The sequence below is a fragment of the Apostichopus japonicus genome, chromosome 15, assembly GCF_037975245.1.
Source record: "Apostichopus japonicus isolate 1M-3 chromosome 15, ASM3797524v1, whole genome shotgun sequence".
NCBI lineage: Eukaryota > Metazoa > Echinodermata > Holothuroidea > Aspidochirotida > Stichopodidae > Apostichopus > Apostichopus japonicus.
In genome coordinates, this window is record NC_092575.1 from 23,229,841 (window position 1) to 23,244,572 (window position 14,732).

General features: G+C 35.7%; 2 protein-coding genes across 2 annotated transcripts in view; both read right to left on the minus strand.

The window, feature by feature from the left end:
* The window catches only part of LOC139980529 (uncharacterized), a 290,788-nt gene that overhangs the window by 144,017 nt on the left and 132,039 nt on the right, over window positions 1–14,732 (minus strand). The window lies entirely within an intron of this gene.
* Window positions 1–14,732, minus strand: part of LOC139980826 (neuronal acetylcholine receptor subunit beta-4-like) — a 40,947-nt gene that overhangs the window by 24,400 nt on the left and 1,815 nt on the right. The window lies entirely within an intron of this gene.

Consider the following 14,732-nt stretch of genomic DNA (forward strand, 5'->3'; position numbering starts at 1 on the left):
AGCCACTAGTACTGTTTCTCTGTGAACTGCGTACATTCATCAGGACTACGGTACGTTTCTCTATGAATTGCATGTAATCATCGGTACTCTTTTTTGATCAGTTCTTTTTTTCTCTGTGAATTGCGCATAACCATCAGTCATATGTTACTCTATGAATTGCGTATAGTCATCATACTATGTTTCTCTGTATGAGCTGCGTAGTGTATCAAATCAGAGCTATTGGATTATGAATCCAAATCAAATGAAATGTACGTTTCAATATGTTACGGATTCAAAATGGGTAGGGTGAGAAAGGAGTCAAGTTTTACTGACTACCCAAGATAATGTTAATGGTCGTATTTTGCATTTTGCTTCTTTTCTTTAAATGTTATTTGTTTAATGCCATTGTATGTGTTAAGTGTCTCCACGAAGAGGTTTAATGACTCGAATTCCATCCTTTAAACCTATTTAAATTAATTGAAAATCTCCTTTGATGAAAAGTACAACAGTTATTTTAAAGTTGGAATGAATAATATCCTTTCAAATTCTAAAAGAATGCACTGAATGTAAAGCTTATAACGGAATATCACTGTGAGAGTGATAAAATGTGTTGCTCCATTGTCCAGCATTTAACTCCACAAAAAGGTTTTTTCTGTTATGTTCAAGTTTTCAACTTAGCTGCGTCCGCAGACTAAAATATACAGATATATTACTTGAGAAACACGTATGCTTTTAACATAGCAACCGTCGGTCAGTGATTAAAAAAATTGTCACAATCCAGATGATGATAATAATAAGAAGAAGGAAGAATTATTATACAAAAACTAAATCGTAAATGGAAAATATTATTATCTTTGTTCTAAACACAATTACAGCAATATTAGAATGTACCAATGTCAAACACTCCTTGTATAGTATCGTAACTAACAGCTACTTGCTATATGGTTCTTGACACATATAAGTATATTGGTAATGATTATTGAAGTATATATTTTGCCACATTTTCTTAAAAGAGAAGTCAGATTTTTGATCATGATGCGTTTTATCAAATTCGAAGTGTAAACTTCATTTTGACCCTGTAACGTACTATGTATGACTTGACATGGTTAAGTGAGCATGTGATGGTTTCACTTATGTGTGCGTTTTCATGATTTATAACATCAGCAAAAAAATAAGAAGAAAATCTTTTCTTTATGAGTTTTACTAAACTTAGACATATATTTTAATGAAGGAAAGTTCACAGTCACATACATAACACTAGCATAACAAAGTATTAAGGGAAGCCAATAAGTACGATTGAACGAGAACTTGCAAAAAAAGAAAACAAAGAAAGGAGTACTTTGAAATCATTGATGGAAAATTGATGATGCTCTTACAAAGTTCCCGAGAGATTGGTTTTGCAAACTGACTGTGAAAAGTGAGTCGATTATTCTTCTATGTAACTTCTGACAGAATATTGAAAGTGTTATATAATTGAAACATGTTGAATCAGTGCGAATTACGTTTGGGTAGTCGGGTCTGAAATGTGTTTTGCAATATTTTGGTTTTCTTTTCTTTTCTAGCCAATACGCACAGCATAAAAACCTTGACAACGATCTACTGCTACACCATCCCGATACGATTGAATTGAGGTGTAGCCTATAGGATTAATTTCATTCCACTATGGACATACAAGACATCCATACTGTCATGACTGCGTGTAGTTTGGAGGGTAGTAAGCTAGAATAGATTTTCTTGAAGGTGGGAGGTTGTCGTTTCATATGACGTCATGATGACGTTATAGATGTCAACTCCGGTATGTTTTCTATGATTTTTAATGATTTGATTGGAATTTTGTCTCTTCCCACTATCACCACTTGTAATACATTCACGAAGAAATTGAGTTGGAATGAGTATTGATCGCTACCTACTATATTAATATGCCAATGTTCGTCACATATTTACTTGATTTTCTTAAATCAAACTTCATTTCGCCTAGCTATGGAACTTTGAACGGGCCATTTACGAGTTTCGTTCTGTTATATACAGGGAAATGGTACTTCAATGGGAATCACAACACCGCAGTGTGCTAACACTACATACCGTGCGATAATGTAACATGTCATTACACAATACAGTGAGATAAAATGACATTACAATGTCATAACACTAACAGTGGGACGAAACGTAAATGGGAATTATAACATCAAAGTGTGTCAACACTAAACTGTGCGATAACATAACACAACAATGTAATAACACCGTACAGTGAGGTAACATGGCATCATCGTGTGATAACGATATGAAGTGGGATGACACTTCAATATAATAACCTAACACTACAGTGTGCCAACACTACCCAATGATAAAACCATCCGCCTACTTACCGAGCAGGTTCTAAATTCAAGACAATTCCCTTTCAACGTATAAAACAATGTTCAACAAACATTATGCACACGTTGGTATTTGCTTAGTCTGTTTGTCATGTCTTGAGACACACCTACATAAGGATCTGCTTACGGCAAAAGACTAGAATCCACTTGTTTTTCCAATCTAGTTCTTAAGAGTTTGAAATGGAATTCTTCCTAAACTGTAGACATAAAAGTTGCTTAAGATAAAGGCTGGTAAACCTTGATGCTTGATTGTCATTTTTTTTTGTGATACATTTTCTTGTAGGGGGAGGGAGGGGAATAGGGAGGGGGATGTTCAGTATTGTTATATCGCTATGAGTATTTTTTTTAGCCGTTCTGTGCTCATGTGGAAGTGACGAGGCAATTAATCGGATATCTCGGTCACGTGGTTCACTAAGCGTTCACGCTACAGGCACAATCGCCCTTAGGGTCAAGATCCACCCTGAAAGGGGGATCGCGATTACGGAGTCTGATCCTGAGCACGCCGCTAGTGTTCACGTTTGCGCTAAACATTGAGAAATTCAATGACTATATATAGCTCCTTACCACAAAACTTGTTAACAGGGAATATCAGATCGCTGTTTATCAATTAATCGATCAATCAATACTATACCGATGGACAAAGTGAAATTCGTCTCTTTTGGGGTAAAAAAAAAACAATTAAAAATAGAAACACAAGGAACGAAGAAAATTAATGTTTGTCTTTCACTTCGTTGTGATTTGCAGGCACCTGTCGATCTCTAAATGTCCAAAGTTATATTAACCTCTACGAAGATAAATATATTTGCATCCAGTTTACAGTTTTGCCAAGGGCTTGAATTCTTAACGGTCACGTGACGCTATGTGATTCATATTTCCCCTTATCCACTTCACTGAGGCTAAACTGGTGGAGTGGAGTCCTTCACATGAAATGTATTGAACATTTTCAGTTATTTATACAACGACGAAAGAAAACGTAAAGGTCAATGTAATTTTATTATCCTGAATGGCATTTGTACTGAAAACATATAAAGATCAAGTCGAAAGGTTAAAGAAGAAGGACATAAATAAAATAAAAAAGAAGACAAAAATTTTGATATTATATTTTAGCCGGTGGGGAAATAACAATGAAATGATAATAAGTACCGTATACCGAATTGTGATTAAAATGATCTAGTGAACGATATTAATTATGAAATGATATTATAGGACAAATAACTTAGTTAATAAGGCCACTCACAGAAAATGTATGGATTAACAAGAAATGCCCACAATTTCTGAAGTGACACGATCGCTTGCAGCATTAATTATTATTACTAACTGACTTAAGCCAAAATAGAACAATTATTGAGCATTATGTATAGCTCAAATTGGTGATAGAACGAAGACTCGTATAAAAAAAAAAGTGTTTTGTTTTTTTGTAATGAACATGGTATACCTATTGTGGAATGATATATCTATCAACGCTTTTTTCAACTGCGCGTGTGAACAAAAATGGACGTAAAACTTATACGAAATTCGCCTCTATCCGGTTTCATTGTTATGAAGTTAACTATTTTAACTGATTTCAAGGTCATTAATTTAATTAAAAATTAAGTTGGATATGAATACCAAAATCAATTAATACGCGCCGAAAACTAGAAGAGAACGCAAGTCGTTCGTTCCACCCGTGACACGTTATGTGCAAAACGTTACACGCAAATGCTTCTGTATGCGTCAATTGACCTATGAACCAGAATTCATTAAGATATATAATCCATGGTCTTCAACATATGCACTGTAACGTTCATCAGTACGACTTATGAAGTAACTTTTCCACACACAAAAAAACAAGGAACAAAACAACAATCCTGTTAAGGAAAACTTTACTACTGTATCGATATGCACACGTAATGGCCTAACCAAACTCCCTACTCCCATAACTACCCCCACCCCCCAACCTCATCCCTTCCCAAAGTGAATTCTCTAACTTAGTAACAAGACGGAAACCTTCCTATAGAGCACGTGTTTTTCTTTCATTTCGTTATTCTACAAAACATACAATACACTTCCTATAACAGAGACACTCCTAAAAGAATGTGCATATGTGTATAGGAAAACAAAGTGTCTATTTAATCTATTTTCAACTAATTAACCATCCTAAGAACATCATTATTATTATTCAAATTTCTAGGTAACATATTAAGGTCGAAGACTTCTCTAGTTTAGGCTTCCACATATGCAAGGAGTCAAATGTAATAGTAAATTCTTATCAGCTGACACAGATTTTGTTTTTACGTTAGTGTGGCGATAGAGAGGGAGAGCGAGAAAGAGAGAAAAAGGGGATCCGACTTCACCCTGACTCAATCCTTAGCAATCTTGCGACTTAATAAAGCGACGGATGCTCCCTGGGGACTGCCAAGTTTTCAAGCAAATCGATAATTCTTGATAGGAATGCTTTAGGAACTCCTGATAGAAGGAAACAGGATAGAGTTGGGAAAGAAGTCGGAAATTGCTAACATAAAATCTTTAATAACGCCGAGAGGGAGGAAAACGAATGAAAGATTTATATTCAGTACTGTCCGAGATAATTCATTAAACTTGTCAGGTTAAGAGATCATAAAGAATGAACGTTTTCCACAAGTGCTCCTCATAACTCCACATATCTCGTGTTTTGATGCCAGAGTGTTTCTCATCTGCCGGATGCAGGATGCAGGAAGCAGGATGCAGGAAGCAGGATGCAGGAAGCAGGATGCAGGAAGCAGGATGCAGGATGCAGGGACATATGCTTGCTTATAGTTGTACTGAGTACTCACTCTTATTGGTGTTTTATTATAGCTGTCTGCACTCGTACTCAGAATCATGGCATTGTACTCGTATTACAGTACTATAGTATTACAGTACTCGGGGCATTTCGGAAAACGAGTAAATAATGTACCATATATATATACGTACTCCTTGCGCTTAGAGCCTAATACGCGTACCCGTACTCCTCGTACCGAAGCAACTGCTACTCTTGCATTCGTATTCATAACGTATTTGTACTATATCGCTAGTGCTACATGTGCTCACATTTAGACCAAACATCTTCTTTAAAGCTCTACTTGACTTTTCTATCGTTCTGAATAAAGTGTAATACTAACGAAAATACCCAATAGTTAACCTAAGAGATATATATGTGGTCACAACAACTTTAACACTACTATTGAAAAAAATCAGACTTTGCTACAAGGAGGTTGAATTTGTTCTACTGAAACTGGTCACATGATATGACCAAATAATATGGACTCAAGAAATAAGATATAATCTTTCTCCAGACTAAATTATGAGTAACATTTTCTTTTGCACCGCGCAGTCGTTAACCTAAACAGAAAACTTCAATATATTGTTGATTGTGAGAGAGTGAGAGAACTGCTTAAGTAAATCTTGAAGACTTCAAGACTGAAGAAATGAGGGTGTAACGTTAGATAAATCTACTACCTGAGAAGAATGAAGAATGTCACGTCATCGCGTACTAATAACATCACTATGCCTGAGTAGTTGTCCTACTCATTCACGGTGATGGTGAATAACGAATGGAAATTTCGTAAACGTTTCAGACGAATCAATTTTAAATTAAATTTAACTGCATCTTCGGAGCCCATTAACCCTTAATGACGTAACGTCTTTCATGTAAATGTCCAATAAAAATCTGTTTGTATGTACCAGCTGTTTTTTAATTCGCCTATTGTGGTGACCACTTCTTTGCAGAGGTAATAAAAGTCTCAATGAAAATGGTTGCTTTAAACTCGGCGTTTACAGAAACCACTATAGCTTCATTATAGTTAAAACGCGGAATACCTATTATGATTGAGAAGACGTTGTGTTGTATATAAATAAAACAAAATGGCGTATCGCCTCTTACGCAATACTTTGTTGTGGCTCTCACTCGACTGACAGTGAAAACAAGAACATTAGAGGTGATTGATAATGTTTAATTGAAGAAAAACGTGTAGCAGCTCAAAATGTCTTTACGTGGAAGTTGTGTAAACATTGATCGAAAACCTGTGGTTTATATGGTGTATCGACTCCACAATTTACTTTCTAATAAACAATTTGAAATACATACTTAACTCAGTGTTATACGCCGGTGTTTATTATGATAGATGATATAATTTCTGCAAATCACATCAAGCTATATGTATATATCACGATATTTTCTCTTCAATAATTACAATATGATGAGGCCATTAACTGGAATGGGTTAATGTTAATGTTGGGATGGAGGTTTTTCTTTTTAAGGTAATCATTAATTTACAGGTTCAGTTAATAAGCTTCAGACGTAAACGGTTCTTGTTGATTGACAATTTCACCTCATATGATCATAGGTCAAATTTTCATGCTCCTAGTTTACGAAAGGTTCCTTAACACGGTATGACAGACATGTGTTCATATGCAAATCTACGTTTTGACATTATGTTCATTCAAACGGGTCTTTAGATAAGATTCTGAACGTCCTTGCTTCATTCTGTTTTCTGCCAGCGTTCATGTTCGAGGGTTGCTTCATTAAACTGTTTCTGATGGCACACCCAAGATATCTGGTTCACATAATTCCCATTGCATAAGGCCTTCTATCTCCCAGTAGGTGATAATTCCATTAAGTTTTCACGCTACGAGCTTTTTCCTTTACGCGTTACGGGGGGGTTTGCATTAAAGGAGTAGCTTGGGCTTGAAGCCAAAATGGAACATGAAGTTATGTTCCCCCGAAGTTACGTTTGTGACTGTGCATACAGAATGTTTACGTTATACAGTTTATTGACAAAAGTTACAGGACAGCGGTACATTTCTTTTCATGTTAGATTAATTGAAGTAATCAGATGTAAGATTAAAATAACCTTCCTTTTGTTTATATGTTCTTCATAAGAGTCCCAACTTACAAAAGTTATGTAAAAGTAAACAAACAATAGAACTTTGTTGTAGATTGGTCCTTCGTTGTCGACTCGATGACGTCATAATGGATAAGTATACATATGCATTGCTGCGTTATCACGTGACGTTTTTGTATCAACGCTTCTGATCCGAAAGATGAAAACGTCTAGTTGAATTAGTAGTTAATACTGACACATAAGCGACTATAGTAGATTCGTTCAAGTTACGGAGCACGCCAAATATTTTAATTGCAGGCGGAACATTTCATTTAGAAGAAAAGTAAACTAAGTTCCAAATAGTTTTTTTTTTTTAATATTTGCTACTTATTTAGTTCAGATATCACTTCATTGAATCGTAGAATAATACCATTATAATCCAGCTCAAAAGTCGGAATGTTTAATTTTCATTTCAAATAATTCTAACCGAAAAGAAAAAATAGAAAAATTTGCTTTTTTGCCTTTTCATCTGGTGCGATGGTTTGCTGTAACTGAACTAGTACGAATTTGCAATGACGTGAATAATTTGTAAGTGTATAAAAGAAAGAAATAAGCCTGTTATTTTTTTTCGCTAATTAACAATTTCTTTTAGTGATTTTCTTTAGATCTGATGTGGCTTGGATTCAGTTGGAATCTTGGTTTGAACACCTCTTTTGTTTCGATTTTGTGAAACTTCGGATTGATAAAACTTCATTCATACGAATTACATGATGCTTTAAGAAGCTGTTTGTCCTTAATTTCGGTTTTATGGAAGGCTTGGTGTAGTACTTTTGCAGCCTTTTTTTATCACGTTTCTGGGGTTTTACAGCCATGCCCTATATTTTTGGCTAATACCATATACCATTTTGATTTCCATGGATTACAAACTTAACACGAAATCAAACAATAATTATAATAATAATTCACCAAAAAAATCAACAGTTGCACCATTTTGCATGATCACAGATCGGAATGATTATTGCCAAAATATTTCATTAAAAATAATTAATGAAATGTTTACCAGTGATATAAATTGTCTATTTCGAATCCTCAGCTACGTATTTTGAAAACGAATTTGATCAACTGGTTTATAGGCTTACAACATTCAAATGGTTTTTTTTTTTTTTTTGCAGTTTCTTTTGGCAATCGTTTAAATCTCACTTTTTATTCATGCTATAACACGTCTTCCCCTTAGCGGCTTATTCAGACAAATATTAAAAAAAAAAAATAATTGAAATAAAGAGAGAATAACTGCCTAATGTAGACATTGACGAAGGTACTAATTGTTCGATTGATTGGTTAACATTATTTATAAATGAACAAATTCAAGGACATTATTATTATTATTACTTTAGTTCAGAGAGAAATTACAAACTATTTCTTTCATTTTTGGTAATATTAATCAAATTCCAATTTCACTCACGAGTTCCTCACGATTGACCTACTATAAACACTTTTTTTTTTCAGTTGCTCTTCTGTTGTTCGATAAAAATTATTTTCTCGCTGAATTAATTCTTACAAGGAAATATACTACCAAGCAGAATGTTATTTTCAGTCAGAAGTTTAATAATTGGTGATAGTTCTATAAATGGAGTGGTAAAAAATCATTATTATTACATGTGAAAGCAGTGCACCAAATATGGAGTTTGTTAAGAGTGAGCGGAACGTCGAATAGCTGCGTTTACTGCGACACCATTGACTGTGACACAATATGACGTGGATATTTGTGGGGAAGTGGGGTCGGGGCGGGGGTGTGGGGGGGGGGGGGGCTGACAGAAAGGTCGTTTTGACAAATGTGTGGTAATGATATTTCACTTTTCGTTCCATTTTTGGCTTTATTTTGGTTATATTTAAACCAGTATAAATTTAAAATTATCCATGGCTGTTATATAAGATAAATGGCTTTATCATTGAAAGAGTAAAGTTACTCTTGACTCAGGTCATGTTCAAGTGTTTCGGTGCGAATAAAGATTGTATCACTGTAAAGAGAAGGACCGAAGAACTTGAAAAAAACTGAAATTGCGGAAATCGATTGCTGAAGTGGATGATGTAGTGGTATATAGCAAAGGGCAGATTTGTACCGACACCTTATCTACATTCTTCCCTAATAATAAGAAATTCTCGGATACCTAAGTTTCAATTTGCGACATTCCGATGGAAAGGAAAGTCTGCATTCATGAAATAGAGAGTGCTTCAAATAATTAACAATCTAATTAAGAATCTTGTGATAAAGAGCACACAGTCACGTCAAGAGCTGTAGCAAGGATAATGTGTTATAACCAGAATATGGCGTGCCTTCACCTCCCTACAATATTTTATAGAAAGTGGTTAAATACTGAGGAGCACTTTCTTCCCTCGGATGGGGGCTGGGGGGGGGGGGGGGAACTGGCGATATCTGGAGCAGGAATGGGTGCATTTACGTCTGCCTGGCAACTCTCTGAACACTCATCGAGAAGAGACGGCTTTGTATAAGCCGGAGTTCATCCACAATTATCACATGGATAGGGTTTCAAAACGAGCTGTACTGCAGGATTTCTCTAACTCTTGAGAAATAAATATATAAAGTAAACTTCTATAGGGTCCTTGATGGGGACTTAAGTGTCCCTCCTGATCCTTTTTTTTCTACTAAACTAAACAAAACTAAACTAATTGCTTACTCACAGAAGACATGTCAATGCGCATGCGCTCCAGCTGTACTGTCACGTGTGACTGCGTTTGCGTGGTTAATCTAATCGAAGATGTTCTCCTTATCAAGTATGTGAACGTGTCAGCTCATGAGGTTTTTATTCAAATTTGTATTCATTATTTACGGCTCTTATATATACTAAACTGTAGCAGACGACTTTTGCAGATGTGCGTGTTCATAGGCCTGTATGTTTAGACAACTTTAAAGTTATTTCTGGCGGAATCATATGGGGAAGAAGAATCTGGCCGAGGGATATACTAAGAAAAACCATAACCTATATAACGCTACTCAACCGTTATATTTGCTGCTATCTGATGACATCTAAAATTGGTAAGAATCTCAAGGAAGGATCACAGAATGTTCATTCCCTCAGCTTTCACCAAGTTCATCCCCGGTGGCTGTTCCATATTCATGTGCTATTGTCAACGGGGTATTTGCGGAAGAAATAAGAGATACTCTCTCTCGAGAGAGGAGATGTTTTGGTATGTAAGAAAAGTCGCGAGAAAAACAGGAATTTCATCGGGCAGACTCAGACTAGCAAAACTTTTGAAAAACAAAAAAACACCCAAAGAGCACATCGGAAGAACGTCTTGCCATTTATACCAACATTACATGGTAGGATAGAGTTAAGGATGCCCTACTGGCGTTAAGAAGCAATTCATTTTAACATGGTACAGAAAAACAATAAGTTCATTCTATGAGTCTATATGAACCGGGCATACTATGAAGCCTAATTCATCTTTTGCATGCAATCACGGTCATAATGTTATTTCGGAAATTTCGCCCTAAACGACTTCCATAGGATTGTTCGTTTATCATGGGGTTAACAGACAGAGGGTAATGACATTTCATAGAGAGCCCAACCAAACTCTCCAACCTCATCTATACTCCCCCCTCTGCGAATAGTGGACTTTTTAATATGTCAAGAAAACTTTAAAAACAGGTTTCAATTATGCAGAAGGCTTAAATAAGTAAAAAAGTCCGGGTGGGGAGCAATCTATTTGATGGGGAAGTGGTATAAAAATCTTCCCTCAGGCGGCATCCCCTCCACCCCCTCCCCTATAGCTAAATACCCACCCCACCCCAACCCACCTCAACCCCCCGCCCCCAACCCCGCTCAATCCCACATACATACACATAAACAAATGGGACAATCTGGTAACGTCATTTCGTTGTAGGCGGAATAAATGTATGACATCATATTGACAAAATAGCCCTTTGCGATCTGCAACATGTCGATTATCTTTGACTTTGAATGTCCAAAAAAAGCCTTCCCCATCATATTTGCTTTTGCACGATGCTGTTTAATGAGTGGTATTATTCACTTGACACTGTTGTTCAATACAAGGATGGAGAATTTCTTTCTAAAGATTGCAAGAGCAAATAAATTTTGTAGCTTAGAACAGGATGTGTAGCAAACAGTACTTTGTTTACTTTTTTCAAAGGTTGTTTATAATTATTTCTTATTTATTTCAGTTCCCAACTTGATATACTCGACTCTTTATCCTACCTAGAAGGTATCGTACATTCATGAGCTTCCCCCCCCCCCCCCTCACCTTTTATTTCTTTCTCCTCACTTCCGTCTTCTTAACTAGATGTTCGGCTTTACCTGAAAGGATACTTTCATTTCAACAGTGATCATCTAGCGATGTCTCAGCCATCGTTTTTTCTTAGGAAGCAAACGTGACGAGATGAATAAATCAAAACGAGTTGTGACAATCCTATACTTTGTATAGCATCTAACCAATATCCCGCTTCCAAAACGGCATTCCATGAGGCCTCTAAAAGGCGAGGCTGAGCGTCGGACGAATTATGGCCCACCTGGAAACGTAAATAGTTATTCGATTTGCCTCCACAACGAATCGAAGACGCCGAGGAGGAGAAATTGCCACGGCAATTGGGCTTAAAGAGGTAGTGTGCGAGATGTCATACCCAGTACACGGATATTCATTTCGCTGTACATAGAAAGGGTGTAAACTATTCAAAGCTTGATAATTTCATTTCTTTCTTTCTTAGTCTTCTTTGATGTTGTTGTCTTTTAAAATAAAAAAAACCCATCAAAATAAGATGATTCGTTAAAAGAAACATTTAATGTTATTAAACAAGCTGGACGAAGAACACTTCAAATATTTAATTGTAAGAAATTTTACCTGTTTATAAATGTTATCAACTTATGTACCTCATGCATGGTATTCTATGGTACTATTTTATCATATAAACATTAATTAAAGCGTTTATTCTTTATGAGAAACACAAAAGATAAAGTATGGACAAAATATTTTGGCACAAACGAATGGCTAAATTCAGTGTACGAATTGATTACTGAATCTGTAACTTAAAATATGGTTCTTCCTTCAATGTGAACATCGACGTCACAGCTGCTTATACAAAAGGAACGTATTAACATAAAAACGTGACTATTTGCATAAACGCCACGTATTTCGGTTCATTGTTAACATTGTATACATCAAATAGGCTATGCCATATCATATGATCAAAAAATATATACTACGTATGAACATGAATACCAATTGCTGAGGTGTCGTTCCAGCAAGAAAACTCATAGCGTGACGGTTTAACTCTAAAACATATACTGTATTTATCCGAAATAACGGACAAATGGTTGGGTTTAACTGTTTCCAAACTACATGGCCGTAACTTTGTGATATATCAGAGTAGGGCTGCCACTTAAGGTGCCACAAAATATGGTTTTGTGTTTTTCTGATAACTCAAAACTTATGATTTTCAGAAGCTAGATTTCATAATAACAATAAAACGTTGACAATCTATGTCCTAATTTCGATAGATTTTTCCAACTAACAATTTCTAAAGGGGGAAAGCATACATACATACATATATAATACATACGTACATACCGTAAAGAAGACCACTTTGCTGTGTCAATGTCCATTCTCTACTCTATTCCTAAACATCCCGCCCCCCCCCCAATTACGATGTTGTTTAAATTTTACTGACTTACCCCACCTGCATTGGTTAAACTGTTTCCCAGGAGGGATTATATACTTTGCTATAGTTGCACAGCAAATCTGTCTATCATCGCTATATTTACAGTAGAATTTAATAATTTTTACCTGTACTTGACCTTGAAAATCACCCCCTACAGACCAAACAGTTTCAACTTTTATTTGTATTTAAAGACAAAGTATTAAGTAAATATGTCATGAACCGAGGATGAAATTAATAACTATTTTCCCTAACCTGAAGGTGCTTTTAGGCCAATTTTGTTTAAATATTTGACCAGACAGTTCAGTGTAATTTGCTTTTCTTTTAAATTATGAGAGTGGTGCGCACACCTTGAACCAGACAGTTCAGTGTAATTTACTTTCTTTCTAACCCTATGAGAGTGGTGCGCACACCTAGAACCAGACAGTTCAGTGCAAAATTTCCTTTCCTTTGATATTATGAGAGTGGTGCGAACACCTCAAAATCTGTTCATTTTCTTCAATCAGTTCTGGCTCAGTTAATTTCAGATATAAGGTATTGTACATTTCCCCTCTTCGAATAATGGCTAATATAGTACAAAAACTTACATACACGTCTACAGTCAAACAGAGGAGACGAGGAAAGAAGGTGGGTGAATGGGGAGGGGGTGAGGTGGGAGGGAGTGAGGATGACCATAGCCAAGTTGCGCGAAAAGATTTCATGAAAATAAACATTAAACTGAAAAAGACGAAAACACTGTAGTCAATTGTGTTTTGTGAAATGAAGATTATTGTTGTTTATAATGTTGATACCACTTACAGGGTATGTGTTTGTCAAATTACATTGTTGAAGTCTACGTTACTAAAAAACAACTTCTTTGCTTTTTAAAGCACCTTATTCCGATCAATGACAGCATCATTAAGAAATCAATTTGCCATTTTCTTGGTTTCGAATAAGGTTTCATCTCCCTTCGTGTCCCAGTATTTCATTATACTGTTTATCACGCCTCCCCGTCGTATCGTTCTGAATTTAGAGTTGTGCAAGGAATAGGTATCTATTTCGTTTTTACAAAACACCGCTTACGGAAAAGTACCTTCTTCTAGTTTCCAACATGTCTTATTCAGATGAGTGGCAATATCATTCACGAATTTACGTCTCCTTTTTTTTAATTTATTACTTTTAAACTTTCGACCAGGATTTGATTGAGCGAAAAAACACACACACATACAAAAAATGAACAGTCCTGCTGATATAGCCACCTTCGTGTTCAAATGTTTCTCACCATTTTACGTTTTTGTTACTTATACATCATTGCAAAACGACCAGCAATTACAAGACAAACATGCCCGAGTCTGCGGGGCACAAGCCGAGTAATTAGATCAGTACTTGCCCATTCATTGAGAGTTCGGAATATTCTAATCAGCCTTTTAACCACGAAATACCTCAATATATTCAACGTGGTTAAGGTTGGGAGGAATATATACATATATAGTGTGACCTCTGGCATGTGCAAGTGATGTTGACACAACTGAAAAACGATCCAAGAAGATGGAAGGTGATCGATAAAGACTAAAAAAACCAAAAAAATCTATAGACGTCTTGTTTATACAATGCGGTGAGAAAGAAAGGATTCTGTTGCAATACTAATTCAAAGGATCGAAGTAGCGAAGATCAAAAGGCTAGTCTGACAAAATTAATTAATAACGTATGATTGTGTGTGTAGACATGTCTGTATGTGTAGATGTATGTGTAAACCACAGGGAGAAAATCACCAATCTTACTAAAAATAATGGAGAGATGTACCATTACATGTGTTATTGTATATATATATATATATATATATATATATATGTATGTTTATATATATATATATATATATATATAGTACACATA